The following is a 6,725-nucleotide window of genomic DNA, read 5'->3' as shown; positions in this document are numbered from 1 at the left end:
TATGTATCAAACTTTTCTCTAGCAATGCAATTCACTGTGATTGCTCCTAATAAGACCCAATTAGTCTCATTTAAATTCTAATACAACATACTGCTTTTGTTTGTAATCAATATCACATGAAAATCCAGATAAAACAACACATAGACCCTAAAGAGGCGATTTATATGCTCATAAATGGTCAGAGATCATGGAGTTTTGTGTGGTGTGTGTGTGTGTGTGTGTGTGTGTGTGTGTGTGTGTGTGTGTGTGTGTGTGTGTGTGTGTGTGTGTGTGTAAAATATCCAATTGATATTTTTAAAAATCATTATATCAAGGCAATGAAGGATTCATCACTTCAAATCTTATTTCTTACTATCTTATTAATATACTTATTTTTAGGCCCGAGTAGCTAAGCGCTGCGAAGGCCCATTGTAATTCTATTGTTTATTATTCTTTTTCTGCCCCAATAAGAAACGCCTGTTCGGAGAATTAAATACAAGCACATACAGACCTAATCAACTTGAAACTGTGTCAGAAGGCAGAGAACATGTTCGTTTTGCTTTGTTTGGAGCACAGATACTTGTTGGAGGCAGTTGTGGTAGCGGCTTGGTGAAATGCAGGTCATCCCATAGCCATACGTTTGGTTATAAATTCCACATGGATCATTGGATCTGCACCAAAAGCTGTGTGATCGATCCTAGTCCAGCCCCACACGGGAATCCACCCAATCATTTGGTGGGCATGGCCTAATTCCTCCATAGCACCCCCTAAAAGCACTAAAACAATCACCCACACATTCATCATCAGATTTGCTTTAAACTGGATATGAATGATGTTTGTCAACCTACTAACTGTTGTATTGGATTACAATAGTATTTGGATTTATGGCGCCCCCTAGGATACTTACAAGGCTGTGGCTGTGTCTTATTCCGAATACTTCCAAGGCAAGGCAAAGGCAAGGCAAAGGCAAGGCAAATTTATTTATATAGCACAATTCAGTACAGAGACAATGCAAAGTGCTTTACATGATTAAAATATAGGAATAAAAGCAAGTAGGGATATAATGTAAAAAAAAACAAAAAAAAAGAAAAAAAACATTTGAAAACAGTAAAACAGTTTAACTTGAACATTCAAAGGCAATTTTAAACAAATGTGTTTTTAATCTCGATTTAAAGGAACTCAGGCTTTCAGCACTTTTACAGTTTTCTGGACGTTTGTTCCAGATAAGTGGAGCATAGGAACTAATGCTGCTTCTCCGTGTTTTGGTTTGTGTTCTAGGTATGCAGAGTAGGCTGGAGCCAGAAGACCTGAGTGGTCTGGAGGGTTTATATGCTCTGTGATGTATTTAGGTGCTAAGCCATTCAGGGATTTATAGACTAACAGAAGTATTTTAAAGTCTATTCTCTGAGATACAGGGAGCCAGTGTAATGACTTTAGAACTGGAGTGATGTGCTCTACTTTCTTAGTCTTAGTGAGGATGCAGGCAGCAGGTTCTGGATCAGCTGCAGCTGTCTGATCCACTTTTTAGGCAGACCTGTGAAAAACACCGTTGCAGTAATCAATTCTACTAAAAATAAATGCATGGATTAGTTTTTCCAGATCTGCTGAGACATTAGTCCTTTAATCCTGGAAATGTTTCCTCAGGTGATAAAAAGCCGACCTTGTAATTGGTTCTTTAGATGCTTTTGAAGGTTCAGGTCTGAGTCCCAATCACTACTCCCAGATTTCGGGCCTGATTAGTGGTTTTTAGCTGAAGTGACTGAAGCTGTGTGCTAACCTTTTGATCTCTCCTCCAAACATTGGTCCAAATGTTATTATTTCTGTTTTGTTTTATTCAATTGAAGAAAATTTTGGCACATCCACGTATGGATTTCTTCTAGGCATTTACTCAGTGCTTGAAACTGGTTTATAGTCACCTGGGTACATGGTGATGTAAAGCTGTGTGTCGTCTGCATAGTTATGGTAGCTGATGTTGTTATTTTTTATTATCTGAGCTAGGGGGAGCATGTAGATATTGAAGAGGAGGGGACCCAGGATGGACCCTTGGGGAACCCCACATGTGATTTTTGTCGTCTGAGATGTAAAGTTACCTACTGACACAAAAAAGTCCCTGTCCTTTAAGTAGGATTTAAACCAGTGGAGTGCTGTACCAGAGAGGCCGACCCAGTTTCTCCAGGCGCTCTAACAGAATGGAGTGATCGACAGTATCAAATGCTGCACTGAGGTCCAATAATACCAGCACGGTGGTTCTTCCACAGTCTGTATTTATATGGATGTCATTAAACACCTTAATAAGGGCGGTCCCTGTACTGTGGTGAGCACGGAAGCCAGACTGGAATACGTCAAAGCGGCTGGTCGTTGTTAAGAAGGTGTTTAATTGTTGAAATACAGCTTTTTCAATAATCTTACTGATAAAGGGGAGGTTTGAGATGGGCCTGTAGTTCTGGAGTAGTAGTTTGTCTAAATTGTTATTTTTCAGCAGTGGTTTGATAATTGCTGTTTTTTAGGGACTGGGGGAAAACACCTGACAGAAGGGACGTGTTTATTATCTGGGTCAAATCAGACGCTATGCCAGGTAAACTTTTTTAAAGAGAGCTGTGGGTAGAACATCAAGGCAGCTGGAGGAGGAACTTAACTGCTGAATGATCTGCTCTAACCTTTTGTGGTTTATTTTGCTGAAATGGGACATTTTGTCAGAAATAGTTCCAGCTGAATAAAGCATTGGTTCTGGTGTTGATATGGTAGTACAAAGTGATCCTCTAATTTTAGGATTTTTTCAGTAAAGAAGTTAGCAAATTCATTGCAGGCCCTGGTGGAGTGGAGTTCGGAAGTCACAGACACAGGAGGATTTGTTAGCCTGTCAACTGTGGAAAATAAGACACGAGCATTATTAATGTTTTTCTTGATGATCTCTGAGAAGAAAGATTCCCTAGCATTTTTCAGTTGTAAGTTATATCTGTAAAGTCTCTCTTTATAGATGTCGTAGTGAACCTGGAGTCTGTTTTTTCTCCACCTGCGCTCAGCTTTCCGACATTCCTTTTTTTTCACCTCTAACTGCTGGAGCATTTCTCCAAGGAGATTTATTCTTCCCGGAAAGAACTTTTACTTTAACTGGAGCAATGCAGTCAATGATGTCTGAGACTTTAGAATGAAGTTATCTACTAGCTCATCTACTGAGTTGCAGCCCAAGGTTGAAGTATCAGAGTAAGCTTGAATAAAAGTTTCCGCGGCATTGTCCTTAAAGGTGCGTTTTCTTACGATGTCCCTTTGGCTAAATGAGTCACTGGAAATGATGCTTCAAAGGTAACAGAAAAGTGATCAGATAGGGCAACATCAGTTACATTGACCTGTGAAATTTTTAGACCTTTAGTGATGATCAAGTCTAAAATATGTCCCTGTTTGTGTGTTGGCTGTTTAACATGTTGACTTAAACCAAAGTTTCTAAGTGTGTCACACAGTTCTTTTGCACTTCTGTCTTCAGGGTTGTCAACGTGAAAGTTGAAGTCTCCCACAATAATTAAACAGTCATAATCAACACATATCACAGACAGCAGGTCACTAAAATCATTTAAAAAGTTTGATGTGGACTTAGGAGGCCTGTACACATTCAGAAACATAGTTCGTACCGGGCTCTTTACCTGGAGAGCCAATGTTCAAAAGAGTCAAATTTTTCCAAAAATACCTTTTTTACATTTTAGTGAATCATTAAACCAATGTTGCTACTCCTCCACCTTTCCTTTGCTGTTTGCTCTAGCTGCTTCACTAAATTCATGCAGCCATGTTTCTGTTAAAAACATTACATCAAGATTATTGTCAATAATGAAGTCATTAATTAAAAGGGATTTTCCTGACAGAGATCTAATATTTAATAAACCCAGTTTATATGACTTAGTGGTTGATGATGTCTCTGTGACAGGTTGCATCTGACAGTTTATGATTTTTAAGTATTTGTTCCTGTTTATCCTTTTGTTTTTCTTATTTCTGCCACGTATTATCACAGATATTCCATAATCTCCGGCGAAAGGCCCCGGCTGATGCTGGGAACTGTCATGTCTGATAAACGTGTGGCCAGGGGCCAATCTGTATCACAGCGAAGTAATTTGGAGTTCCTCAGTACCAGAGTGTTCTGTGATATGTGGAGGAGGAGGATCTGAGGCTCTGAGGCCTTTGGAGAATCCTGGTTTATTCACAGCAGAATGGCTATGTGGAGAGGATGTCATCTGTAGGCCAATCTTAAATACTTTGTTCATGTTATGAGAAAATTCCAGAAAAGGAACTTCTGGGCTTTGTGGAGAAGAAGGGGAGGCGGGTCCAGTCTGGACCGGTGTTTGTGACGATGGAGGTTCTTGGTCCTCTCTTTGTCCTGCTGAGATCTGGGATGAATCGTCCTGTAGCTCTGACAACGCCTCATTCTGTGTCATCTTTCTGGCCATCTTTATCTTGGCTTGTTCGGGCTGCACTGGGCTTATCTTTTGTTTAGGCACTGGATGTACTTTGTTTTGGAACAAAGCTGATGACGCATGGTTCACAGAATAGAAGATGTTTGAAATCAGCCGTTTTGCACCTGACCTATTTAGAGAGAAACGATCTCTGTTGAACAGATGTCTTCTTTCCCAAAAGATGTTAAAGTTGTCTATGATGGTTACAGTTGTTTCTTTGCATGTTTTTTCCAGCCATTTGTTTAGCATCAGAATTCTGAAAAAAATCTCGTCTCCACAGTTAACGGGCGCGTGAGGCCCGCTAAGAAAAACCTTGACATTCAGGCCATCAACAATGTTCAACAAACGAATGTAATCCTCTTTTAATACTTCTGATTTTCTTATCCGGTTGACGTCCTTCAGGGCTTCAGCTTGTATTATGAGTTTTTCCAAGGTCAGACGTTTTTTCAAGTCCCTTGGAAGGTCTGTCTGAAGGATGTCTGTTAAATCAGACACCAGGCCACTGTTCAGATCGTTATAAATCAACACCTCTGTGTTTTTCTTTTCCATCAGTGCACTGCTGATGTGCACTGACCACTTACTGCTGTAGTGCCCACTTTCGACCGTTAGTAGTGTTCCAAAAGGAACACTTATGTTAAAACGCTTACCGGAAATGACGGGATCACGTGACGAACGCAACACACGTGAACGCAAATTTTCAGCCCGCCAAAAATAAATGCCGGTGTTTGTTTACAAACAACAATCGTTTAAATTCAAAGCATGTGGAAAATACATCGCCTCCGACGTCAATGCAGGATCCTCCAAATATTGGCTGAACATGAGGTATGTTCATGTATTTTACAAATACCTATGGGTTTTTGTAAAAGGGGACATGTAAGTGATGCATTAGACGAGAGGACAATGCCTCGTATTACCACCATTACTTACATGTATATGATTGCGGTGTCGCAGCTCCGGCTGTCTCGACTGAATTGTCCGCCATTATTTTCAAAATGGGAACATCTACCCGACGTCCCTAGCCCCTCCTTTTCCGCTTTGTAGTCAAGATGGCGTCCGTTTAGTGCGAGTAGTGTCCATCGTTACACACTGCATTTTGTGCCCGTTTTTAGGGGGTCATCCGGGTACCTTCAGTGCACTGACTTTTTGTGTTATCTACATTATATACTATAATTACTGCTCCCAGCCTGTTCTAAGGCCTTGCATGGATGGCGAGGATCTGGATAATAACACATTATAAAATTGGGAGATTAGATGTCTTTCCCCACCACCCGGTTTAAAGAGTTTGTCAAATTCATTAGGTATTATATTCTCTAGAGTGAGCATGTATTTTTGGACATATGCCCTGACCTGTAGGTATATAAAATTATTGTGTTTATGGAGACCAAATTTGGCCTGAAGTTGAGAGAAAGAAGCAAAATTACCACCCATCAACAGGTCACCAATCGTCCCGATGCCTAAATCTTTCCATTGTGTATAACCTCAATCTAAAGTGAAAGGAACACATGTGGGATTATTTGCTATTGGCAATAAGGTGGATATAAATTCAATACCTAACTGTGATTTTATCTGTTTCTAAATACGTATAGTACTGTGGATAATCCGGTTATTGTTGTATGCCAAGGTATCTTTATTTGTTGGTGACAGAATAAGAGCACCAATTTCATGAGGGCTGCAATCTTCCTTTTCCTTTGTGATCCACATGGATTGTGTAAGATTACGATCTAGCCAAATTGTAATAATTCAAAGCGTACAAGAATAATAGTAAAATAAAAAATTTGGGAGGGCCAGTTTTTTGGTATTAGTATTATAGTGGCTTCTCTCATTGTAGGCGGTAGCATATTATCTGAATTTGCTTGGGTGTACATTTTTAGCAAATAAGGTGATAAAAGGTCACTAAATTCTTTATAAAATTCCCCAGGATATCCATCAGGACCCGCCATTTTCCCCCTTTTTAGTGATTTAATAGCAACCTGAATATCTATGCATGAGAGGTTTGCATTCGGAGAGCTTTTGTCATCCTGAGTTAAAGATTGGAGATTACAACTATCTAAAAACTTCTGTTATAGTTAAGTTGTCTTTTTCTGCGTTGGAAGAATACAATGATTCATAAAACTGTTTAAATCTATGATTAATGTCTTTGTGTGAGGTTAAAATTTCTCCATTTTCTGATTTAATTTTATTGATTGTACGATCACTTTCCAGTTTCCTTGTAATGATTAGTGAGGAGATGAACCCTGTTTTCAGCCAAAGACAATCTTCATGCTTTTAAGGTGTTTATTGAAAGACAGGTGAGGAGAGGGGACAAGG

Source organism: Fundulus heteroclitus, unplaced genomic scaffold, assembly GCF_011125445.2.
Source record: "Fundulus heteroclitus isolate FHET01 unplaced genomic scaffold, MU-UCD_Fhet_4.1 scaffold_80, whole genome shotgun sequence".
NCBI lineage: Eukaryota > Metazoa > Chordata > Actinopteri > Cyprinodontiformes > Fundulidae > Fundulus > Fundulus heteroclitus.
Note: the sequence above shows the minus strand (reverse complement) of the source record.